This window comes from Canis aureus, chromosome 27 (assembly GCF_053574225.1).
Source record: "Canis aureus isolate CA01 chromosome 27, VMU_Caureus_v.1.0, whole genome shotgun sequence".
NCBI lineage: Eukaryota > Metazoa > Chordata > Mammalia > Carnivora > Canidae > Canis > Canis aureus.
This window is the reverse complement of record NC_135637.1, coordinates 39,661,915-39,689,508: the sequence shown is the minus strand read 5'-3', so window position 1 is coordinate 39,689,508 and position 27,594 is coordinate 39,661,915. Positions and strand designations below refer to the sequence as shown.

The window sequence follows — 27,594 nt, the reverse complement described above, 5'->3', positions numbered from 1 at the left end:
GATGAGAACAAAATACATCCATTTGTGGATTTTAACTCAGAATTTTGCATGAGCAGACCCTCACTGATTAAACTTCTAAAAATATGCTTCAGGAAGAAGTTAAATTATCTCACTAAAAAAAATTCCGAGCTACAGATAGAATGGTAGACAAACAGATAAGCACGTAGGAAATTCAGGTGAAGATATATTATATAGAACAACAAAAATAACCCTCTGATTTGGGCATATAAAATGAGATAAAGCAGGGGCACATGGGTGGTGCAACGGGGTTAAGTGTCTGACTCTTGATTTCAGCTCAGGTCGTGATCTCAGGGTCTTGAGATTGTGTCCCATGGGGGGGTCTGAGATGGGCATGGAGTCTCCTTAATATTCTCTCTCTTTCTCTCCCCCATTCATCTCTCTCACACCCAAAAAATCAAATAAATAGATAAATAAATAAATAAAGAAGTTGAGGAGAAATATTGAAGGAGGTAATCAGAGTTAAATTATTCAGGAGTAAGGTAGAAATACCAATTAAGTTGAACTTCTGTTGATTTTAAAATTCTTGTCACATTTTTAATGTTAGTTATCAAAAGAATAAGAGTAGGGTTATAAGGGACAAAACATGGACAGAAGTAATGGAATATAAACAATAGGTATGGAAAGAACATAACTAGGAAAAACAGAGCCAATACGAATTTAAAAATGATACTGTAGGAATATTTCTAAATATATTGATAATACAGTAAATATAAATGGATCAAATATAGCAGGTAGAAGGCAGATTGCAACACTGAATTTAAAAAAAATGTTATTTCAAGGTTCAAAGACATGTTAAGGTTGAAAATAAGAGGATGAAAAATATGTATGAGGCAAATAATCATCAAAAACGGACATGTTAATATCGAAATGCAGGCTTAAAAACAAGAAAAGCAGCAAAAAGAGACGGCAGGTCACTTCATAATGACAAAAGAGACAATTAACAAATAAGATTTGGTAATTCTAAACTCGTTCACATCAAGTAGTATAGGTCCAAAATATATAAAGCAAAAATCAAAAGTACACACTTACAGTGCTAATTGTTCAGTTTCCCCTAAAATTTGTTATTAAATCCATATGATATGATACTATTTAAGTGTTCAATTTAAATGGAAAGGAAATAATACGTAGGACACTGTTTTAAAAATAATTGTACGTATCTCACACTCTTTATTTTTTTATTTTTATTTTTATCTCACACTCTTTAAATCACGTTGTGTACATACCAATTTGTCATGTGAGGCAAAGAATTTTGATTAAAGTGTAACAGGTGTACAATATGATGATTCCAAAAGCCTCTATATTACTAAGTGCTCAATAGGATAAGGGTAATTGTAATCCCCTTTGCTTCACCCTCCCCTCACTGCACCCCACCAGCACCCATCAGTTTGCCCTCTGTATCTGTAGATCTGATGATGCTGCTTTTTGCTTGCTTTTTTATTCATTTGGTTGTATTTAGATTCCACACAGCAGTGAAATTATATGGCATTTGCCTTTCTCAGTCTGACTTATTTCACCTAGCATTATACTCTCCAGGTCCATGCATGTTGCCAAAAGAGGCACAGTCTCACCCTTTTTTATGGATGACTAATATCTCACTATAGTTAAAATTTTTGACAGTTTTATTTTTTTATTTTATTTTATTTTATTTTTGACAGTTTTAATTGGAATTCTACTGCAAGAAAGGGCTGTTCTTTTGCACCCTTTACTGTTTATTCAATGATTGATTTATATCTATGAGGGCTCAAGGATATTTTTTTGCTGCTGTGGGTTATAACTTGTTATTTTTATTATTTTCATTATTTTTCATTATTTTCATTATTGATTTTATCACTCAGCTTGTCCAAGGTTTAGTCATTAGCAGTTCCTTTAAGTTGGCTTCTATGGTCTTTCCTCCTGCCACTGCCAATTTTAAAGCATGTCCTTACTTTCTGACGCTAGGAGAGATTTTGGGCTTATCTCGAACTTTCTCCAGGCCACCATTTCTCCAACAACCCCCTTACCCTTTGTTGGAGAACAGGACTGAGAAACCATAATCTGGGTGCTCGGGCGTTGCTTGTTGCTGTAACCCAGCATATGTGAAGAAATAGAAATAAAACTGGATCTCTCTTCTACGTTCAGGGCCAAATGCAATGAAAGCAAGTAGAATGACAGCTGACAACATGCACAGATCAGAATTCATCCAGTTGTGACTTGCAGTTGAATCCAAGGAAGGGCCACATTTGTTCCTACGCTCCCTCCTGGCCCAGGAGACTGGGACACCCTGGGCGCTCTGCTCCCACCACTTGACTTGTTTAAACAAGTCACAGAATGGAGGTATTGCTCATAGATCACATCTACGGAGCCAGAATAAGACCTTCCATGCTTACCCCCAAAAAATAGAGCTAACTCCTGAACTGTAACGAGTGGTGTAAAATTTGGCAAAAAGACTCACCCTTATCACTGGATGCTGTGCTCAGTTCAGCTCTGAGTCAGAGTAGACTCGCTACCCTTCCCGATGTATTTCTGCAGCTGGAGTCCTCATGCCTCATCCTGGCTCCAGCTCCCTAACGGGAGGGCACAGTGCTCTTCTCTCCCAAGAGCTGGAAGCAGGGAACTGGCAGCAGATTTGAAATTTAAATGACCCTAGGCAATGTGTTGACCTAAATTTTCTGTCAGTGATTTAAGAGGCATTCAATGGCTCTGGGCAGGAACAAAAAGAGAGGTGGAAAATTCTCCCCATGAATAATCTCAAGCAACTTCAGAGCCAGATTTTGACTTCAGGTCTCTGCACATAACTCAGTAATGTTTTCATCTTGGGGAAATCAACAGACCCTCTGCACGGTGAGCGCAATCCTGAGCTCAAAATAGTCAGTGCTTAGGAAAAGACAGATGATGCCTCAGCCCGGACTCTTTAAAAGATTTAGTAAACAGAAAATTGTACTTTGGAGATACACAGAAAAGACGAGTAAATCTTAATAAATTTGAGAGGCACAGACGTATAAATAACACATGGACAGGAAGCCTAGAGATGAGTAAGATCAATACTGAGAGGGTAGGATGCTCAGTGTTTATAGTCCCAGAAGCCAGAAAAATAAAAGAAAATCTGAGCTCCAAAAACATGGTTTGTGTAATGTTGAAAAGCTATACCCTCCTTTTTTTTTTTTTTTTTTCCTCAATGAAGAGTTTTGGCTAAATCCAGGCAGCCATATAATCTGATTAATCATTATTTTAGACAACTATTGGGCCCAAGGTAAAGATTCTAAGTTAGCACGAATAAGGTATTCTCATTTCTAAATAGCAGAATGAAGGCTGTACATATTATTAAAAAAAAAAAAAAAAGAGTGTCTTCACCTTATTCTACTTCGGTGTCCTTTTTAAGAAGGAACCACGCACCCAGATAATAAATTTGAAATCGTTCTAGAGACATTCACAAAGAAAGTTTGCTTTATATCCTTCAGCAAAACAAACGGGTTTCTTTCGCTGAAAAATCAAATGTATCAATAGGTATAAATATTATTGATATATCGCTCTGAGCGGCATCCCGGTATATAACCATGCTTTACAGTGTTCAGTTACGAATATTCTTTTTGCTAATATTAGAAATAAATTTTCACCAAAGTGCTACTAAATTGCATTTAACAATAGTTTCTCAAGAAATCAGCCAAGGAACCATAAACTCTGCTCCTGTAAAATAACTAAGAGACAACCATACCCAGGATGCGGGTGGATTTACAATACGAAGGTACTGCCCCAGCCAAGCACTGAATGAGCAGATATTTCACGTGGAGGGTAAGTAGCAGCTATTGCAGATTATTCCACTGCAGTGCTTCTTTCAGCAAGAATAAAAGGTGATCTGCCCACAAAACAGCTATTAAGTTAAGCATAATGAATAGGGAAAAGGCCACTCATTTACCCCAAAATTGTGCCGCAAGAATTCACTCGCTCTCGCTCTTCAAACCAACCACTAAAGAATCTTTGGGGAGAAAGTCGTTTCAATTTCATTCCCAGCCAGTGTCATCCGGTCTTTATGTAGGTTTGCTTACATCCTTCCCTGTGTCAAAAGCCATCAAGCGGTCCCTTAAGAGCGCTGGGCCCCAGGTAGGAAAAGAGGCCTGGAGAAATGGGATTTCTCTCAATATCTACCTTTAAGTAACTGAGACTGTGCCCCACCAGTGCTTTTCAGGATAAAGAGGTGCTAAGGCTTATAGGGCAGGCCGGGAGATGGATACCCCCATGCTGCTCCCATGCAGGATGAAATGGGACTTCTATTGTTATAAGGACACACGCACTCATAAGTATTCCTAGCTCTCTCTACCTCTATTTACCTGTCCATCCACTAACAATAATGTTTCTCTTCCACCAAAATAGATGATCCTTGAGGTTGAGAATTACCTACCTACTACCTACCTACTTTCTTTCTTTCTTTCTTTCTTTCTTTCTTTCTTTCTTTCTCTTTCTTTCTTTCTTCTTTCTTTCTTTCTTTCTTTCTTTCTTTCTTTCTTTCTTTCTTCCTTCCTTCCTTCCTTCCTTCTTCTTTTTCTTTCTTTTTCTTTCTTTCTTTCTCTCTTTCTTCTTTCTTTCTTTCTCTTTTTTCTTTTTAAGGATTTCATTTATTTGTTTTAGAGAGAGAGCAAGCACGAGTGGGAGGATCAGAAAGAGAGAAAGAGAGAGAGAGAGAGAGAGAGAATCTCAGGGATACTCCACCCACTGCACAGAGCCCAACATGGGGCTCGATCCCACAATCCTGAGATCATGACCTGAGCCAAAACCAAGAGTCGGACGCTTACCCGATTGGGCCATCCAAGTGCCCTAAGAATTACAATTCTGTTACTTTAATTTTCTCCTTAGACTAGAAGCTAATATAAGGTTTTTTAATAGAGCAGACTTTGAAACTCTGGATAAATTTTGTTTACAAAGTGAGGAAGAAAGAGAGAGGGGGAGAAAGGAAGGGAGGGAAGGAAGGCTGGAAAGAAAGAAAAAATGTTGACACACTCTAAAAATCACAACACTCATTTGCTGACCTCCTCTCTCGTCATACCCTAGCTATACAAAATGTGACGAAATGTGCATGGCTAGGTGCGGAAGACATCCTTGACTCTGGAAAGAGAAAAACAAATAAACTTTCTTCTATGGCTGGGTAATGGCTTATTGATCACAGGGTCTTTAAATCAGGATTCAGATGATTAGGCGAGAAAATATCATCAGATAGAACCAGTAAAAGAGAAATTTAGCATAATATGGAACTTTAAAATTCTTAATATTAATCAATTATATTGGGCAGGGTGGTGTAAAATGACTTCATTGCCAAATAATCAAATCGTTTCACGCTGCAAATAAAGTATCTTGTTAATTTAATTTTTCTGTTAAAAATTAACTTTTATTTCTTCATGATGCTTGCTTTAGATTTTTCTCTATCATTTAGATTTTTCGCTGCTCATCCCTTCTCTAGCCTCACGTAATACAAATTAATTGCATCCAAATAATGATTCACATTTTTTATAAACGTGACTTTCATGGGATTTTCCTTTTTAGCTAATAATGCAAAGGGGAAGACTCACAGTCAGAAGTGGCAGCTGACTTACACTGCAGAACATTCATGGTTAAAGGTGCCGAAGACCCATCTGGACACCACCACCTCCTGGGCCCAACTATAGGCAGCTTTTAAGTGTCTACAGCTCAGGACATAAGGCCAATGTCTTCTTATAAGATGAAAAAGTCTATATTCAGCACTCGCCTTAGTAAATGTCCACAAACATCATTGCAAAGGAAGAAAATATATTTTTCAGGCTTCCTAATTATCTCTTGAAATAGGCACTTTCTTCATTTTAAAAATCAGAGAATTGATGTTCAGGATTTAAATCAGCCTGTCTGGCAATTTCTTTGACATCAGCCATGGCAACATTTTTCTCGATATGTCTCCTAAGGCAAGGGAAGCAAAAGCAAAAATAAACCATACATCAAAATAAAAAGCTTTTGCACAGCAAAGAAAACCATCAACGAAATGACAAGGCAACCTGCTGAATGGGAGAAGATATTTGCAAATGACACATCTGGTAAGGGGTTAATATCCAAAATATTTAAGGACCTCATATAACTCATCACCAAAAAAAAAAAAAAAAAAAATCAAACAATCTGATTAAAGAATGTACAGAGAACCTGAATAGACATTTCTCCAAAGAAGCCACACAGATGGCCGGCGGACACATGAAAAGATACTCAGCATCACTCATTATGAGGGAAAAGCAAACCAAACCACAATGAAGTATCACCTCACACCAGTCAGAATGGCTAAAATCAAAAAGGAAAGAACAAGTAGGCCAGGATGTGGAGAGAAAGGAACCCTCTTGAGCTGTTAGTGGGAATGCAAACAGGTGCAGCCACTATGGAAAACAGCATGGATGTGCCTCGGAAAATGCATAATATAAATATCATATGATCCAATTATTCCATCACTGGCTATTTATCCAAAAAACTCCACAAAACACTATTTGAAAAAAATATATGCATCCCTACATTTATTGCAGTATTATTTACAGCAGCAAGGTGATGGCAGCGACCTAAGTGTCCACCGATAGAGGAAAGGAAAAGGAAGATGTACATATATCTACATGCGTATGTCCATGAAATGGAAGGTTACTTAGCCATAGAAAAAGGATGAGATCTTGCCCTTTGTGACAACATGGATGGTCCCCGAGGGTAAATAACTCAGACTGAAAAAGACAAACACCATAAGATTTCATGTACATGTGGGATTACAAGAAACAAAAAACAACAACAACAACAAAAAAAACGAAATGAATAAACCAACAAAAAAGCAGATTCGAACCTATAAATACAGAAAACAAATTGATAGTTGCCAGAGGGGAAGGATGGGGAGTGGGAGATACAGGCTTCCAATTATGAAATGAATAAGTCACAGGAAGGAAAGGAGCTGTTTCGGGAATAGAGTCGATGCTACGGTAGGAGGGCCGGAACGTGACGGATGACAGCTACATTGGTGGCGAGCGCAGCACAACGTAGAGAGTCGCTGAACCACTATGTTGGACACCTGCAACTAATGCCACACGGCGTGTCAACTACGCAAAAAAGAAAGAATGATCAATCGGTCCGCCTAGTTGCAACGCTCATCCCATTTTTGAATGAAGACCCAGTTTTGAAAACTTACTGAACCAACACCCATTTTCAAAGAAAGCACCTCATTGACTCTCAGTTTCTAGATCTCTAGAAGGGGAATAGAAATACAAAAGTCCCAGGGTTGGACACTTGACAGTTCAATAGAAGAGCCATAAAAATGTTCTGAGCTCAGTGACAATAGGATAGCTGAACAAGGAGATTGTTTTCACTTCTGAAAGACTAATAATTTTTTTAAGACTAATAATTTTCATAAGGGTATTCATATTCAACTGGGTAGCAAGCCATCAAGCGGCAATGCTACAACAGTACCATAAGGAAAGGCATTTCTCAGAAAAAAAAAAAACAGATACTGATTACTTTTTTATTTTTTTTATTTTTATTTTTTTGATTACTTTTCTAAAGAAATATATTTTTTATTTTAAAAATTGGCTCTGGAAATTAATTCAGGAATTAATGGGGCTAAACAACAGAGAAAAATAATTTGCCTCTTCTCCCCTAAATAATGTTATTGTTTCATTTCCCCCCCCACAATATTGATGACGTCTTGTCACATTGTGTATTTTATCAAACTGAGTGAAATAAATTCCTTAGTAATCCTGAAATTATTCTCCTTTAATTTCGTGATTTACTTAAAGAGAAAAGAAAATATAAATCATAGGCCAGCAAAAGTGAGCCCACTAAATTAGCTTATCTGAAAACTATTAATAACATTTCTCTGTATTAATATTCACAAAAAATTGGAGGATACAAAACTATAGGAAAACAAACGCCCAGATTCATTTTCAACTGGATGTCTTTTCAACCTTTCTTTGAAGTGTAGAACACTTGGTAACTAACTAGAGATCTAATAACCCTCTACCATTTCCGCAGTGTAGACAAATGCTTTACCTATAGCGAGAAAGCGGCATGTTGAAAAGTCATTCTTTGAACAGATTTAGGGTCAACAGAAAATTGATGGAATACATTTTTTTTTCCTCTGAAACTGCCATGTGTGTTGCAAAGGTAAAGTTGGAAGTAAGCTATGGGAAAGACGCCGTAAGTGAAATGCCTAGGACAAAGGGCTGGTCTCTGGTTGGTCTCCAGAGTCCCCCGACATAACCATGGCATCGATGATATTGCTCAAGCCGGAAGCCTCTGCACGGTCTGCAATTCTTCTTAAATTAAAATCTGGCCCTTTCAGGTCTTGCCACATTAGGCTCCATAACCTGCCCTGTATTCATGGCCTTTTCCATTTATTTCCCTTTCTCACTGCTGATTTTCCTGGTTCTGTTTCATCACTGCAAACCTCCCTTACTGCACTTGCTAAAATTTATCACCTGAGGGGCGCCTGAGTGGCTCTGTTGGTTATGTGTCTGACCCTTGACTTCAGCCCAGGTCTTGATCTCAGGGTCATGAGTGTTGGGCATGGAGCCCACTTTAAAAAAAAAAACAAAAACAAAAACAAAAAAACTGACATAGAGTGTATATTACACATATATTCAATGATCGGTGTCCGAAACCATAAGATGAGTCTTACACCACATTTGTGTGTCAGATCACACAGCACAAAATTGTCTCTGTGTGTGTTCATTGTCCACAAAGGACAAAAGAGGAATATACGCTATGAAGTCATTTTAAAGGTTATTTTTTTATTTTTCTTTTTGTCCAAGAGGATACTCTAAAGGCATAGAAGGCCATTTTCACATAATTTATAATGCCTCATCCCTCTCTGTGCTCTTACCTACAGAAATAAACTCTTGATTAGATCAACCAGCATTAAAAAGTTAACCTAAGCTTTTAAGTGTCAAGTAAGTAAGGGGCTTCACTGAATTCAATAAAATTTAATCCAAGTAACCAAACATATCAGAAGTAATGGTTTGGGGATCAACTATAAGTAGGGGAAATAACTGTTGCATTGCTATCCACCCACCCATCCATCCATCCATCCATCCATCCATCCACCCGTCCACCCACCTATACATCCATCCATCATCCATCCACACACCCATCCACCCATCCATCCATCCATCCATCCATCCACCCATCCACCCACCCATCCATCCATCCATCCATCATCCATCCACACACCCATCCACCCATCCATCCATCCATCCATCCACCCACCCATCCATCCATCATTCATCCATCCATCCATCCATCCATCCATCCATCCATCCATCCTTGTGGCATTTGCTGAGTGCGAGTTCCAGACACTGACCTACTTCTGGGAATACAAAGTTGAATACACGGTCTCACATGTCTAGGTTTTCCTTTATACATGGAAGCACACAGTTTGCAAAATCAACCAAGCACTTTAGGAAAATCCATTCTAACGACAACATCTTTGCTCACAGAACGAAACAGGCTTATTTCAGCCCTGATATGTCACTGATATTCCAATTAAAACCGTTTCCGTTCCCTTGAATCCAAATAACAATAAAAGATATAGCAACAGCAAAAGTGAGTAAATAAAACATTTGCAACAGTAATGAGAGATGTTCTTACAATTAAATACTTTGCAATCACAGAAGTCAGGAAGCATTGCAAAAACCGCACGCTCTCTTGTCAAGCCACTGTCAGCCGTAGCACGCATCACTAACCAGGCCGAAGGCAGAAAGGTGTTCAATTAAGCAGCTTAAGAAGGATCATTTTTCATTTCTAGCTGTGAATCCACATTACAAATTTTTCAGTAATAAAGTTTTAGAACTGCGCCAAATGTATTCTGAAGTTGCTATGTGATCAGAGTCACCGTTGTGCAAACTGGTGTATCAAGGGCTGAATGAGGGTAAGGGGGAAACATTCACCTCGAGCATTTCATGATTCTGCTGAAAAATCCCTGCAACTGCCTGGACGATGCTCTCTCATTTTCATACACCACGTTGACTTTCACGCCTGTGATGTCTTTCCTTTCCACTGTCCAAAAGAAATCTGAACTTATTTCATGGCCCCCATTAGCCCTTTCACATTCAAGTTTTTTGTTTTTTTTTAACCTCTCTCCTCAAGCAGCTCAGTTTACCAAGAGGTTACAGAGAACGATGATGATGACAAAAGTTGTTATTATTCAGTTGTGATTCTGACAATGATGGTTGTCAATTCTAATCCTCTTTTTTTATTTTTATTTGATTTTTTTAAAGGTTTTATTTTATGTACTTATTCATGAGAGACACAGAGAGAGAGGCGGAGACACAGGCAGAGGGAGAAGCAGGCTCCCTGTGGGGAGCCCGATGTGGGACTCGATCCTGGGACCCTGGGATCACACCCTTAGCCGAAGGCAGGTGCTCAACTGCTGAGCCACCCAGGCATTCCTAATCCTTTTTTTTTTTTTTTTTTGAAGATTTTTAAAAATTGAGTATAGTTGACACAATGTAGTTTCAGGTATACAACACTGGGATTCAACAACTCTATAGGGTTTACTGTGCTCACCCCAAGTGTCCCTACCATCTGTCACCACACGATGCTACTACAATACCACTGACTCTATTCCCTGTGCTGCACCTTTCATCCCCATGACTTGTTCATGCCATGGCTGGAAGCCCCTTTCTCCCACTCCCCTGCACCCCTTTTACCTTTGCCTGACTCCCTCCCTTGTGACAACCATCAGCTTGTTCCTTGTATTTATAGGTCTACTTCTGCTTTTTTGTCTGTTTGTTTAGTTCTAACCCTCTTCTTTAAAAAAATATTTTGTTTATATGAGAGAGAGAGACAGAGACAGAGAGAGAGAGAGAGCGCATGAGTAGGGGGAGGAGCGGAGGACAACTAGACCCCATGCTGAGCAGGGAGCAAGATGCAGGACTCAGTCCCAGGACCCTGAGATCATAACCTGAGCCCAAGGAAGATGCTTAACCAATTGAGCCACACAGGTGCCCTCTAACCCTCTTCTTCAATCCTGCTGTGTCATTTGTCACTGGTGTCCTCTTGATCCCAGAAACCATCTCCATTTCACTTTCTTTCTTTCAATACTGCTTCTTCGGGGGCTTCTTTGTGTCCTCTTTCTGCAAGAATTCTCAGAGACTATTCTTAGCTCCCTAGACTAGCATATTTCAAACCTTAATGTGCATATATCATCTGGGAACCTTACTGAAAATGCATATTCTGATCCAGGAGATCTGGAGTGAGGTCTGGGATGTTCCATTCTAAGCCCTCAGGCGATGATGCTGCTGACCCTCAGATCACACACTGATTAACAAGACTCTAGCCATGCATTAAAACGGTAGCTACGGGACACATGAGGCTCCTGAGCACTTGAAATGTGGCTAGCCCTGGTATCTCCTGCCTATATAAAATATGCGCCAGAGCTCGAGGATCACGGCATGGAAAAAGATGTACAATATCTCATTAACTTTTTCTTTTTTTTTATAATTTTTATTTTAAATTTATTTACTTATGATAGTCACAGAGAGAGAGAGAGGCAGAGACACAGGCAGAGGGAGAAGCAGGCTCCATGCACCAGGAGCCCGATATGGGATTCGATCCCGGGTCTCCAGGATCGCGCCCTGGGCCAAAGGCAGGCGCCAAACCGCTGCGCCACCCAGGGATCCCTCATTAACTTTTTCTATATTGATTATATATTGAAACAGTATTTTATATATTGAAACATTATTAAAATTTTAATTATATTAAAATAATAAAATATTTAATATGAAAATATTTGCTGTAAAATAATATTTTATAACATATTTAATCTGAACCCATTTCGCATGTTTATTTTCACCTTTTTCACTGTGCATGATAGAAACTTGAAATCATGTGTGTGGCTCATATTATATTTCTATTGATCAGCTCGGTCCAGTCAAAGGCAGATAGTCCAAAAACTAATGAAGTTGAAGATTAAGAGTCTCCTATTTCACTGGCTTCTTCTGGGGCCTGTGATGGCCTCTAGGAAGTTTGCATTTGTAATTGTGTATTCTTTTCCTTTTACAGGACACTCCAAATCTCATGAGCTTCAAGCCTCATCAACCTGAATCTGCTCTGCTGACTACACGCAGGACAGCCCCCTGCCCGGGCTTCAGCTCCCACCACCGTGCGCAGAGCTAGCTGTCCTCATACTCCTAAATTTTCTCTGCCCTCCAGCTTCATGTTTCCCACAGCCTGACTCATCCCATTTTAGTCATCACATTATCATAACCCTTTATGCTGCCTGAAAACAATTATTCTTATTTGTGGCAGATTATTAATCTCCTCGGGTGTTTGCTCATGCTGTTCTCACAGCCAGATGGCTCCGCGGCTCCAGGCCTACCGAAATCCTCAGCCTCCTCCCAAGGCTACCTCAAGACTCCCCTCAAAAAGGCACCTCCCTGTTTCAGATCATAATGATCACCCCAGTAGCACATCTGTGTGAACTGTCATCCTTGTGTGTGATATTTTTCAGAGAATACTGTCATCTTGGGGTTACCCTGTGCCTGTTTTTCATGGCAGCCCACTCCTAGCCTCATGAGCTCCACTATGTTCTAGGGCTTCTAAGGATATTTAAGGTAGACGATCTGCACACTTATAAAATCAGCACTTTTCTCTCCTGTTTAATTGAGAACTTTAATTGGCAGAAAGCAACAAAAAACAGCCAAATCGAATGCGAAGTAGACAGGCTTCATAGTGGATGTGGGGAATTCTCTGGTGGCCTCATCCTGAAAACCCACTGCCCACTGTGGCTTTACACAATTGTCCGGGAGCGTGCAGAGGCCGGGAGAGGACACCTGCTTCTGGTGTTGAACTCCTGGTTCTCTGAGGCTAAAGTTTCTGCTCCGCTCAGTTACAGCTGAGCATCATCTGCTCTCATTGTGCCAAGAGCCACAGGCAGGCAGCGCTGAATGCAGGCCGGTTCTTCAGGCTGTGCCCTCTCCCCTTCTCCTGCTCTGGGAAGCCACAGGCCCTGCAGGAGTTGCTGCTTACGTAGCCTGCTTGCCACCAAGAGCACACAGCAAAAAACCAACACAGATCTCTCCTGCTGGAACGTGAGCTCTGGGACCGTCTGATTCTCCACAATACTCTCTGCATCATCTTCAGTGAATATTGAGAGGGGAACCATAATACGTTAGCTGCTTAGCCTCCAGCTCCTCTCACTCGTGCTGTAGCAGAGAATCATTTTTCGTGCCGTTGTGTCTTCCGAGGGTCCTATTACACATTCATTCTGTCTTGCTCCATTGTCTATTGTATTATATTGGCTTCCAGAGCTTTCATTTTTAGAGCAGGTTTCTCCTTATATTAGTTTTCTCTCCTTCAGTAGGTAGTAAGCTTAAGGAAGGTAGGGTCATAGTTTGCAGACATTTGAATCTGAAGGAGGATCTTGCATGACTTGGATTCAAATCCTGGTGCTGCCGCCTATAAACAACCTGACCTCAGATGAATGCTTAATCACTTTTAAAGTACCTATTTTTTCTACAGATTCAAAGGGGTACATGCACCCCAATGTTTATAGTAGGATTACCAACAATAGGCAAATTATGGAAACAGCCCAAATGTCCATCAGCTGGTGAATGGATAAAGAAGATGTGGTCTATACACACGATGGAATATTAGCATCAAAAAGAATGAGGTCTTGCCATTTGCAACGATGTATATGGCATAGAGTCTATTATGCTAAGCGAGAGAAGTCACTCAAAGAAAAATACCATATGATTTCACTCAGATGTGGGATTTGTGAAACAAAATAGATGAATGTATGGGAAGGGGGAGAAAAATGAGAGGGAAGGGGAAACAAACCATAAGAGACTGTTAAGGATAGAAAACAGACTGAAGGTTGATGGAGGGAGGTGGATGGGGATGGGCATTGAGGAGGGCCCCTGTTGTGATGGGCACTGGGTGTTGTATGTAAGTGATGAATCACTGAATCTACTCCTAAAACTAAATATTGCGCTGTATGTTAACCAACTAGAATTAAAATAAAAATTAAAAAAATAAAGCACCTATTTTTCTACTATACACTGGTTGTAAAAATAAAACCACCTCATAAGATCTTCGTTAGGATCAAATAAAATAGTACATAGAAAAGTAATCAAGACAGTAAGGTGCCAGCACAAAAATAGACACATTGATCAACTGGACAGAATAGAGAGCCCAGAAATAAACCCACGCTTACATGGTCAATGAATGACAACAAAGGAGGCAAGAATATCCAATGGGGAAAAGACAGTCTCCTCAAAACACAGTGTTGGGAAAACTGGACAGCAACACACAAAAGAATGAAACTGGAACTATTTCCAACACCGTTTACAAAAATAAAAGCAAAATGAATTAAAGACCTAAATGTGAGATCTGAAACCATAAAAATCCTAGAAGAGAACACAGGCAGAAATTTTTCTGACATCAGCCACAGCGACATTTTTCTAGAAATGTCTCCTGAGGCAAGGGAAACAAAAGCAAAACAACAAAAACTATTGGGACTACATCAAAACACAAAGCTGCTGCACACAGCACAGGAAACCTATTTACTGAATGGAAGAAGATATCTGCAAATTATATATCTGTTAAGGGCTTAAAATCCAGAATATATAAAGAACAATGGGCAGAGGACCCAAATAAACATATTTCCAAATAAGACACCCAGATGGCCAACAGACACATGAAAAGATGCTCAACGTCACTCATCATCAGGGAGATGCAAATCCAAAGCATAATAAGCTATCACCTCACATCTGTCAAAATGGTTAAAATAAAAAACACAAGAAACAAGTGTTGGTGAGGATGTCAAGGAAGAGGAACCCTTGCGCACTGTTGGTGGGAATGTAAACTGGTGCAGCCACTCTGGAGAACAGCCTGGAGTTTCCTCCAAAAAACCACACACAAATAAAACCGAACAAACATGTGGTCCTATAATTCCACTACTGGGTACTTACCCAAAGAAAGCAAAAGCACAAATTTGAAAAGATCTATGCATCTCTATGTCTATTGCAGCATTATTGATAATAGCCAAGACCTGGAAGCAGCCCAAGTGTCCATTGATAGGCGAATGGATAAGAAAGGTGGGATAGATATATAATGGAATATTACTCAGCCATAAAAAAAGAATGAAACCTTGCCATTTGCAATGGCATGGATGGAGCTAGAGAGTATTATGCTAAGTGAGAGACGTCAGAGGAAAACAAATATCTTACGTTCTCTTTCATATGTAGAATCTAAAAAAAAAAACACTACCTGTAAATGAATAAACAAATAAAAAGCAGAATCTATAAATACAGAAAGGAAACTGATGATTGTCACAGGGGAAGATGGTGCAGGAGTGGGCAAAATGGGTGAAAGGAGTGGAGTGTACAAGCTTCCAGCTATGGAAGAATAAAATCACAGGAATTAAAGGTATAGCACAGGGGACACAGTCAGACTATAATAGTGCTGTATGATGGCAGATGGCACTACGCTCATGCGGAGCGCAGCATACTGTGTAGAGAGCTTGGATCACTATGTTGTACACCCAAAACCAATGCCACATTGTGTGTCAGCCATACTCCCTTCTGAAAAAAATTATTAAAAAGTACATTAAAAAAGTACTCAGCATGATGTGTAATAAGTATTTGATAAATATTAGTTTTTATTATAGATAGTAATAATGGGACTGCCTAACAGAAGACTTGAACACTCAAGGAGTCCACTAGACAAACTACTGATTGGCCAGTTTGGATCTCCGATATCTGAATGCCCTGGCACACAGGCATACTTCATTTTACGGTGTTTCACTTTATCACACTTTGAAAACATTGTATTTTCCACTAATCGAAGGTCTGTGGCAACCCTGCATCGAGCCAGTCTACTGGTGCCATTTTTCCAACATATTTGCTTACCTGTGTCTCTTGTGCCATGTCTTGGTGATTCTCACGGTCCTTCAAACTTTTTCATTATCATGATATTTCTTTCTGGTGCTCTGTGGTCAGTGATTGGGGATATTACAGTTATCTTCGATTCGGGGTGCCACAAACCACACCCACACAAGACAGGGAACTTAAACAATGAACGTTATGTGTGTTCCGACCCCTCCACGGGCTGCTGTGCTTCCCTGTCCCTCTCTCTCCTTAGGGCCTCCTTATCCCCTGAGACACAACAGTATTGAAATCAGGCCAGTTAGTACCCTTCCAGTGGCCTCCAGGTGTTCAAGTGAGAGGAAGAGCCGCACGTCTCTCACTCCAAATCAAAAGCTAGACATGATTCAGCTGAGTGAGGGAGGTAGATCAAGAGCCGACACAAGTCAAAATCTTGAGCCAAGCAGTGAGCCAAGTTGTGAATGCCAAGGAAAAGCTGTTGAAGGAAATCAGAAGTGCTACCTTGTGCACACACAGGTGGTAAGAAAGGGGAACAGCCTTCAGCTAATGTGGAAAAAAGAAGAGTCAGGGGTCTGGATGGAAAGTCAAACCAGCCACCATGTTCCCTTCAGCCACAGCCTAACCCAGAGCAAGGCCCTAACTTTCTTCAGTTCTGTGGAGGCTGATGGGGGTGAGGAAGCTGCAGGAGAAGAGTTGGAAGCCAGAAGAGGTGGGTTCATATGGTGGAAGGAAAGAAGCCATCTACTTAATATCAAGGTGCCGGGTGAGGCAGCAGGTGTCGATGGAGAAGCTGCAGGAAGTTCTCCAGAAGACTGGGCTGAGATTGTTCCAGAAGGTGGCTCCATGGAACAACAGATTTTTCAATGTAGATGAAGCAGCCTTCTATTGGAAGAAGATGCCATCAAGGACTTTCCTAGGTGGAGAGAAGTTAATCCCTGAGTTCAAAGCTGCAAAGGACAGGCTGACTCTCTTGTTAGGGGTTAATGGAGCTGGTGACTATAGGTTGAAGCCAGCATTTATTTACCATCTGAAAATCCTGGGGTCTTCAGAATTAGGCAAAGTCCACTCTGTCAATGGAACGACAAAGCCTGGATGACAGCACATCTGTTGACAACATGGTTTACTGTATATTTCAAGCCCACTGTTGAGACCTACTGCTCAGAAAAGAAGATTCCTTCGAAAACATGACTGCTCACTGGCAGCGCACCTGGCCACCCAAGAGCTCTGATGAAGATGGACAACGAGATGAATGTTGGTTTCATCCCACTAACGCAGCATCGATTCTGCAGCCCATGGATCAAGGAGTCATTTTGACTTGAAAAATACATTTCATAAGTCTACAGCTGCCATCAACAGTGATTCCTCTGATGCTTCTGGACAAGGTACATGAAAACCTTTCTGGAAAGGATTCACTCTTCCAGATGCCATTGAGAACATCTGTGATTCATGGGAAGAGGTCAAAACATCGACATTAAGAGGAGTCTGCAAGAAGGTGATTCCCACCATCAAGGAGGACTGTGACGGGGTCAGGACTGCAGGGGAGGATGTCACTGCAGATGTGGTGGGAACAGCAAGAGAAGTGGAATCGGAAGTGAGGCCTGATGATGGGACTGAGTCATTGCAATCTCATGATCAAACCAAATGAATGAGGAGCTGTTTCCTGTGGATGAGCGAAGAAAGTGGTTTCTTGAGATGGAATCTACTCCTGGTGAGGATGCTGTGAAGACTGTTGAAATGACAACAAAGGGCGGAGGCTATCTCTAAGCTTAGCTAATAAAAGAGTGGCAGGGTTTGAGAGGGCCGACTCTGAGTATGCAAAAAAAGTTCTACTGCGGGTAAAATGCTGTCAGATGTGCTACAGAGGAACTGTTCTGTAAAAGGAAGAGTCAATCAATGTGGCAAACTTCATTACTGTCTTATTCCAAGAAATTGCTGCAGACACCCAGCCTATAGTAACACCACCCTGATCAGTCAGCAGCCACCAACATCGAGGCAGGACCTCCACCAGCAAAGAGATTACAACTCCCTGAAATCTCAGATGACAGGATTATTGAGCAAAGAATTTGTTTTTTTTTAATCAAGATATGTACATTTTTTTTTACACATAATACTGTTGCACACTTAATAGATGACAGTACAGCATAATCATAACTTTTATAGGTGCTGGGAGAAGAAAAGGTTCATTTGACTTGCTTCATTATGATGTCCATTTTATTGCTAGTCTGGATCGAAACCCACGATATTTCTAAGGTACCCCAGTACTGGCTTCCATCATCCATTCATTAAGGTCCTACCATTTTCAAATTCTGTGCCACATATGTGTAGCATGAAATACACAAACTGTATGTCTATTCGATGACCAACTTTGTCATTCTAAATAGAAACGTCCATCACACGAGAATATGTAAGTCTAGTATGTATTTTCAAAACTAATTATCTGGGCTATTCTTCATGTTTTAGAATTTTTCCTAAGAAACACGAAAACAAGCAATTAAAGAATATAATTTTGTAAGTGAATACTACATCCGATTTTGTTCAGTAGGAATATATTTTTGGAGTGTGGAGCTATGGAAGGTCAATTCCTATTAACTAGATCAGATCGTCGGCTACAGCAAGGGACATTTTGTGTCTCAGCCGGCTCTGCCCTAGAATGAGAAGTCATCAACATGGTTGAAACTTGTTTCTTGAAGTAAAAAAGACTTCAAAAGAGCCTGAGCACATTTATAAACATAAACAATAAACTAAGGAGATATCAAGGAAAGGGAAAAATACAAATATCCTGCTCTATTATCTGCGATGAAAGACCACAACAGACATAAAAAGTGACACCCATACATACGCAACTAAACTACCACTAGATGATAAATGAGAAAGTCTTTGTAGAAAATGACAAATTATGATTGCAGGATTAAAGTCAAACTTAAAGGGAACAGGAAGTGCATATACAGCAAAAACAAAACACCTAAAAGGGAATCATAAAAAGATTTACATTGAGAAAATCAAAAGCTTCTCAGTCTGTGGTTATTGAGGAAGCAATCTGTGCCTACAGTTTATCCCTGATAGATGTGAATGTTTAATATGTGAAGACGACGACGTGATGAATGGGTTCTCCAGGCACTAATCCCTTCTGATGTACTTTAGTTCCATTTGTTAAAGTTCTGAGATGTTTTCTCACTTCTAGCAGAGGTGGCACCTGGGGGTCTGGCAGTTGATGGAAGAGGAAGTATGCGTTGCCAGTTGCATCTCAAAAGAGATTATTCTCACCCGTTCTGAAGATAGGCAATCCATGGCCCGGAGTTTGAGTGGGAAAAGACATAAAGCATTCTTTCTTTCACGTATCGAAACGGAGATGGTGAAGAGGGTATCACGAGAGGTCAGGATGCAGAACGGCGAGAAGAGATGGGGACCACATCAGGACCAGGGAGGACTTCTGGTTCTGTCTCCCCGACCCACTCTGATCAGTTGCTTCCCTTATTTTTAGCTGTAGCTAATTTTCAAAGATCGGGGGGAAGGGGTGAAGTGGTGGGGGAAGATGTGGCAAGAGACATCAATAGGATGGGGGTATGGCTCTGGACTAAAACGCTAGCTCCACCATCACCAGCTGTGTGACCTTGTCAAGCTCATTCGTTTTAATTTGGGAGGTTTCCCAAGAGAACATCATGAGGTTACCCAGAACTGGAAGAGAGAAAAGCGACCATGGTTTGTTTTTGTTTTTGTTTTTGTTTTTTGGTGTAAGAGGTTTACCTTGTGTACGTGGAGTTACAGAAAAGATCAATTATCCTTCCTTATTTTTAGCTTAATACATCCTGACACTGAGCTGTCACTAATCCCTTGAAATTCTATCTCATTACTGGGTCTTCCTATTCAGAAAATGAACCAAATGATTAACCTAAATATTTCTATTGTGTTTAATATTTGAAAGAACATCTGTTAAAATGTCTTTTTTTAAAGTTGTTTGACTTTCCCCCAACTTTTTTGGGGGGATGTATATCCAATGGGCCAGAAACCAAAGTCCAGAAAATGTCTAGGTGTCATTCTGTCTGGTGGCACTGCTGTCACTTTAGTTCCTCATGTCACAGCTATCGAGCTCTGAGTTATTTTTCATTAGGTTGGCTGCTCTAGAAAACTAAAGATTTGGGTCAGCTTGGGGCTATCTTCAGGATCAGGCTTTGGGGAAATTCTTAGAAACCACAATGGAGAAATCTGACATGTTTCAGCCAATGATTGCTATTCTCCTCTACTCCAACAAAAAAAGGAAGAAAAGAAAAGAGAAGAGAAGAGAAGAGAAGAGAAGAGAAGAGAAGAGAAGAGAAGAGGAGGGAGGGAGGGAGGGAGGGAGGGAGGGAGGGAGGGAGGGAGGAAGGAAGGAAGAAAGAAAAGAAAGAAAGAAAGAAAGAAAGAAAGAAAGAAAGAAAGAAAGAAAGAAAGAAAGAAAGAAAGAAAGGAAGAAAGAGAAAGGAAGGAAGGAAGGAAGGAAGGAAGGAAGGAAGGAAGGAAGGAAGGAAGGAAGGAAGGAAAAAGAAAGAAAGAAAGAAAGAAAGAAAGAAAGAAAGAAAGAAAGAAAGAAAGAAAAAAAGAAAGGAAGAAAGAAGGAAAAATCAAGCAAGCCCTTCAGCAGAGAAAAGTTGAGAATGTACCAATTCCCATAAAACCAAGGTCAATTAAGTTGACTGATACTACAAGGCCTAGAAGTTTCCAAGTTATTTTTATTTTAATTAAATGATGTTGATGCTGGTGATGATATTATTATTAATGAGGATAGTAAATGTAAGCAATTATATTGTACCAGTCACTGTGATAAGTGCTTTATACATATTTTTCATTTTTCATTACAAATTGCCATATATGCAGTAGTATTACTACTATCTCCATAGCACTTTTTGCAAAATTTTCCGTGCAAGTTTCACTAAAGCTTCATATGCACACAGGTGTACTATTATCCCAGTTTTACAGATAAGGACACTGAGGAACAGGCCATAAAGACGATAAGGCACAGTGGAACTGCAATTTAAACCAATCAGTCTGAATCTAGAGTCAGATTATTTAATAATCTTAACTATTATTTAATATTGCCTCCTGCAGAAAATCTTACATAAAATCCCCTTATATAAAAATATTTAAAGCAGACTTCTCCGCTGGAAGCAATATTGGGCTATTTTGAGTTCTGTTCAGTTTGCTCCCACCCAGCTCACATCTACAGTTCTGTCCCTAAGGTGCCCTCGATGAACTTTTTAGATTCTACAAAACAGTTTGGAAATCAGTAATATAAAGTGAATCTCACTTTATGCTAGCATTCGCATTACAGAGTAAATCCAGGTCAGGAAACTACAGCCCTTATGTCAAATACAATCTGCTATTTTGTAAATAAACTTTAATTGGAACAGAGAAACATCCATTCAGTAACTATTTTCTATGGCTATTTTCTTTCTCTCTACAAAGACAGTGCTGCCATCTGGCCCCCCGCCCCTAAAACACGTAATCTCGTCCTTTATAAAAATAAAAAAAAAATTGCCAGCCTCCGGAAACTACAGTTAAAATATATCTTGAGGTTAAATACATTTGCAGAGTGACATAAAATAAATTGAGAACAATTTTAAATGATATGCATTCATTATAAAGAGACAATATAATTGTATATTCCAAATGGCAATGTTTCCCCTATAAATGGTCCACATACTACATTTGGTTGGCATGTTTTTTTGAGTTCTTAGATCTCCTTAGACAAATTCCCCATCCTACTTTTTAAATCATTTTAATAAACTTTATTTTGGAAGAAAAAATATAAAGATATTATCAAGAGACATATCCTATACCTAGTGCCCCCTATTAACATCTGACATTAGCATAGTGCATTTGCTATAGTTAACAAACCAATATTGCTACATTATTATTAAGTAATGCCTATACTTTATCCAGATTTCCTTCATTGTTACCTAATACCCTTATTTTGTTCCAAAATCGCATCCAGGATACCACTTTATATTTAGTCATGCCTCCTCAGGCAACTCTTGCCTATGACAATTTCTCAGACTTGTTTTCGATGGTCTTGACAGTTTTGAGGAGTCAGTGGCCATGTATTTTGCACAATGCTCCTTTATTGGAATTTTTCTGGCATTTTCTCCCCAACTAGACTGAGGTTAAGGGTTTTTGAGAGGAAAACCCCAGAGGTAAAGAGCTGTGTTCATCCCATCATACCTGGGGCACATACTATCCACTATAATTATCACTGTTGATCTTGACCTTGATCGTTTGATTGAGGTAACGTTTGTCGGGCTTTTCCACCACAAAGTTAGCTCTCCCCCCATTTTTCCATGCTGTATCCTGTGGAAGGAAGTCACGATGCTCAACACAGGCTTAAAGATTAAAGAGTTACAGTCCATTGCCCTGAGGGCAGATTATCTACATAAATTATTGGGAATTCCTCTGCATGGAGAATGACTCTTCTCCATCACTTACTTGCCTCGGTGTGGATTCATATTATTTATCATATTCTTTGGGTTATAATCTAATAATACTTTATTTTGCTTAAACTATTGTAGTTCTGGGCACTGAGAGCTCTTTCAGTTGACTCCTGTGTCCCTTGAACAGACCCTGCCCTCCTTATTTGTTTATTTATTTTAGCACTCCCTTCCTTTCTGATATTACAAGATGATCAAGTTCATTTTGAGTATTTTATGCCCCACCCACCCCTATAATCAGTCATTCCTCTAAGGACCCCTGGTTCCTTTTACTGGAGACTGGTATTAGAAACCAAGATCTGGGAGTTGGGTGTGCTACTTGCTACTGAGGTGTTGTTACGTCTCGTTCCTCTCATGTGCTTACAAACCTTGGTATATACATGTATCTATAAATGTTTCTTTTTTTTTTTTTAAGATTTTATTTATTTATTCATGATAGTCACAGAGAGAGAGAGAGAGAGAGGCAGAGACACAGGCAGAGGGAGAAGCAGGCTCCATGCACCGGGAGCCCGACGTGGGATCCGATCCCGGGTCTCCAGGATCGCGCCCTGGGCCAAAGGCAGGCGCCAAACCGCTGCGCCACCCAGGGATACTCTGGTTTCTCTTCAAATCGTATAAATCTTTCGCCTTTTCTATAAATGTTTCTATACATAACCATGTGTATCTACATTAAAATAGGAGTTCATACTGATGTCTCCAACTCCTCTGTTGCCACACAGATCATCCTAGCCTCTCCTGCCACTTATCTATAAACTCCCACTCTTAACTATGAGAAATATGGCTCCCACCACCTGCCATCCATTTACTTAACCGTGCATTTTCAACACATCTGCATGGAAGCATCAGGATTGTTAGCCCATTCCTTCATGCCTCTTCCTTCTTTCATGCTATTTACTCATTGATGAAACCAAGACTTATGTTTCTATCCTTTACCCTAATAATGTGGTATGTGCAGTTCCACTTAAAGTTTAAATTAGCCTAATTCTGCATTTAAATTAAATTAGAACATCTATTAGAACATATAGAACATCATTACTTTCCGAGGTAAAGTTCAGTGATTCATCAGTCTTCTATGACACCCAGTGCTCATCACATCACGTGCTGCCCTTCATGCTCCTCAAATTAGTCTGATTCTAGACCACCAACACCATTGATCTGAACATCTCTCATCTAATCTTCCTACTCTTTAAAGCTGGAAAATGTATTCTTTTTTTTCTGTATCCTTGAGCAGTTTGACCCAACTAAACATAATAAAAAAGCAAAAGACAATTTCCATTAAAATTATGGAAAAAGATCAGAGAATTAAGGCTGAACTTTTCAGAATAATGATACTCTCTGCCACTAGTTGCATCATAACTTTGAAAAACAGGTTACAACCAAAAAGAGGGGGCAGCCCTAACTTGCTTGCTTACCTCATTAGGGTTGAGCCAAGCCAGACCCCTTTTATCTTCCTCATGATCATGCTGACATGGTTGGAGAGAAGAACCAATATTTCACTTAGCACTACCTTTCTTATTGCTGTTTTTTTCTTTTTGTATTAAAAGAAGGGTGGTGGTATGGGAACACTATCAAACAGATCTGGCCTTAACATAATAGACTGAGCTTTAGAGAATTTAATAAACATATGAATCACTGGTAACATCCCTACAATTTTACCCCGAATGGTAAGGTTTTGTTAAAAACAAAAAACAAAAAAACAAAAAAACTTCAAAATCACAGTATTATTATCTCAGAAATGGTACCATTAAGTTTAAAGAATTATGGAAGGAATGGTGTACAATTAAGCATCATCTTTGTTTTAAAGGATCATCTATACTGTATTATTTGTGAGGTTTAGAAATGACATGCCTACAATGTAGATGTTTTATTTATTTTATTTTTTTAAAAATTTTTTAAAATTTATTTATGATAGGCACACAGTGAGAGAGAGAGAGGCAGAGACACAGGCAGAGGGAGAAGCAGGCTCCATGCACCGGGAGCCCGATGTGGGATTCGATCCCGGGTCTCCAGGATCGCGCCCTGGGCCAAAGGCAGGTGCCAAACCGCTGCGCCACCCAGGGATCCCCCAATGTAGATGTTTTAATGTCAATCCTGATGCATTCTCATGATTACAGAAGAAAAAGGATTGATTTCCTGGGCCTTGCCTTTACGCAGGACATTGCCCTGCTTGTCTCTTTTCCATTTATCAAATTGCATCCATTCTTCGGGATCTAGTTCAATCCCTCCTCCTCCAGGAAGCTTTCCTAATAATCTCAGACCACTGAGCTCTCCTTTCTGGAAATTCCATAGCCATAATAATCTAGTGTATTAAATACCTGATGGTTTTGCGTAGCTCTGTTTCATGATATGAATGTGAGGTTCTATTACATGGTTTAAGTCCCTAAGGAAGGGAATGGCATTCCATTTTCTTCACTTCTCCACAGCATCTGACATCTTGCCAATACCAACAGATAAATTATCTACATTAGTGCAGTTGGTTTTGATGGAATGGAATTGAGACAAAATAATGTTTGAAAAAGCTTGAGTACTTCAAAGACTCTGTGGCAAGTCAAAGTGCCATTCCTGGGAGAATGATGGCTTAGACCAACTGATTTGCCTGCTATGAGTGCGCTCTCGAAACGTCCCTCCTCCTAATCCACTCTCACACTCTCATTTCCATCATTTTTTAAAAAATATTTTTATTTTATTTATTCATGAAAGACACACAGTGAGAGGCAGAGACACAGGCAGAGGGAGAAGCAGGCTCCCTGCGGGGACCCTGATGCAGGACTCAATCCTATGACTCCAAGATCATGACCTGAGCTGAAGGCAGACGCTCAACAACTGAACCCCCACAGGTGCCCTCATTTCCATCATTTTTTTTTTCATTTCCATCATTTTTATTTACTTCCTTCTCACAATCTATTCTTCAACTGTACTTTGGCAATATGGAAGAAGAAGAAATGGGATATATGTTTTTCAAAGTAGGATGATTTGGACCAAAAAAAAAAAAAGTTATTTAAAGATTTTGTGTCTAGACAATCAGGAAGATAAATGTTTTCAGGAAGAGAAAACACTAAGGGTTTGTTTTGTTTTGTTTTTCCTGCTTATATGTGAAGGAGATCCTATTTTTTTGAAGATTATAAAAGAAGAAAATAGTAATTAAGAAAACCATTCTATAGAAATTAATGGTGAAAAGCTTTTGCTAGGTTTTGGGCCAATTTAATTTTGCACTCTGTTCTTCAGATAGAATGGATTTCTGTTCACTAGTTATGCTTATAGATGAAGATAAGGTTGGAAAAATTTTTCTGTCATTTTTCACCCTGACAAAGGATGATGCTTGGATCTAAGGCAAGGTCCTGAGGGATCTTTGACATAGTGGTTGGGCTACTTTTCAATTCTCCTGCCCTACAGGATCTGGGGTGGACATTTGTCATTTTGTGCCTGCCCTATGTCCATTCTTTCCTCCTTCTACGGCTGTGACCACGTTGGGGCAACTACTCCTGCCTTATGATGATGACCTGGGGCAGGGAGGGGAATGCTAATCAAAGTGACCCCCTTCCACTTGGGTGTCAGAGGTGCGAGATCCCCCAACAACTCCCTTTGACAACAGAAATGGAAAATGGCACATAACTTAGACTTGGTGCAAAGAGCTACTCTTTTCCAAGGGATAGAATTTTGGTTCAGTAATACAAGAAAGAAAGAAATATTGTACATAATTCGTTGCACATCAATGGGATAGTTTTTCTTACTAAATAAATCAGTATTTCCTGCTTGCAAGGATCTCACATTCTTTTTGATTCCAGTTCATTTCCAACCCTAGTCTCCTAACCTGTTATTGATTCCATCACCGTTTCCAATATATTCCTTTTTGTCTATTAGCTAGAGTTGATTTCTCTTTCTACAATCAAGGAATTTGTTTAGAGCCCTTTATTTATCTTCTCCCTTGACAAAAACTTTGCCTTCTACGGAGCCCATTGCTAATACTGGAGCCCCCAGGTAAAGGGAGCTAATGTCTCATTTCCCTGCAAAAGAGGACAGTTCCTTCTGCTGAATTTCAGCAGGAAGCCTCTTCTTCATTCTCCTTTTGGAAGCCTATTTCAATTTGGGTTCCAATGTTACCTGAAACTCATGCTTGAAAACTCCACAAACCACCTTTTAATGAATCAAAAATGTTCCAGTCCATTAACTGCTTACCGGAATGCTGAGTGTTTGAGGAATGGGCCATAATTCTCAAGGTTAAAAGAAAAGCACATTTCACTGTCTCTTTGACCACAAAATAAAGAACCGTTGATGACACTGTACCATGAAACCTTCTGTATAACTCCATAATCCTGGAGCCCAAGGACAATTTGACTCTTAATAATTAAGACTGTGACTCAGAGATTGAACCTCTCCATCGTTTCATTTCACAACCTTTCATCCAGCATTTCCCTGCACATCATCAGCATCGTGATTGGAATTATTCCATAAACCACAAAATTCTCTCCCTCTGCTTATATTTATCTGAAAACAAAGTGATTTTTATCATAAGATTAATGTTTGTTTTTGTGGCAGATGCAATTCAGCCTCGTGGTCGAGCGCAGACTGCAGCCAGATCAATAGGAAGACCATTTGAACTAGAGTATGAAGGATAGGTAGGATTTGGACATGGACATAAAACAAGGAGAGTGGGCTTCCCAACTGGAAGAAATGACAAGAGCAAAGCATAAAAAAATAATAGCAGATATCACCTATCACCAAGGGCTTAGTATATTCCCAGGTCTGTTCTAAATGGTTTATGCACATTCATCCTCTTGATTATCACAACAAGCCAATGCAGTACAAGCCATCATTATTCCTACTTCACAGACGAGAAAACTGAGACACGAGGAGCTCAAGTAACTTGCCCAAGGTCACACAGTTGGAAGTTGAGAAAACCAGGATGTGTAGCCAGGCAGCCAGGCTTCACTGGCTCTACTCTTCAACTTGAACTTATGCTCTCCAATACTACCAGTCTAACTGGCCCTGCGTGTAGGGCTGGATAAGGCAGATGATGTGAGATGACATTGGAAAAGTCTGTTGGATCCAAACTGCTAACAGCTTTGCGTATCCAGAAAGCAGGAGTAGGAATAGTATTATGAAGTCACTACAGGGTCATCATGTGCAGGGGTTTGAGCAGTGACGACATGATCACTGAGCTCTGCTTTAGAAAGAGTCTGGCAGTTGGCATCCAGGATGAACTGAAGGGAAACTAGGTGCATGAATAGAGTCACACAAATAAGGAGGCTCTTCTCATACTAAGATCAGGGCTGAGGGAA

The 27,594-nt window shown here is 39.9% G+C and overlaps 1 protein-coding gene across 5 annotated transcripts in view; it reads right to left on the bottom strand.

Moving 5' to 3' along the window:
* The window catches only part of PRKG1 (protein kinase cGMP-dependent 1), a 1,198,597-nt gene that overhangs the window by 565,207 nt on the left and 605,796 nt on the right, over nt 1-27,594 (bottom strand). Inside the window, exon 1 of one of the 5 annotated variants that reach the window (XM_077874883.1) lies at nt 2,453-2,471. The exons of the other annotated variants lie outside the window; for them this stretch is intronic. The gene's annotated coding sequence lies outside the window, so the exon portion shown is untranslated. Of the gene's footprint in view, nt 1-2,452; nt 2,472-27,594 lie in introns of those variants that run through there. 5 annotated transcript variants of the gene reach the window in all.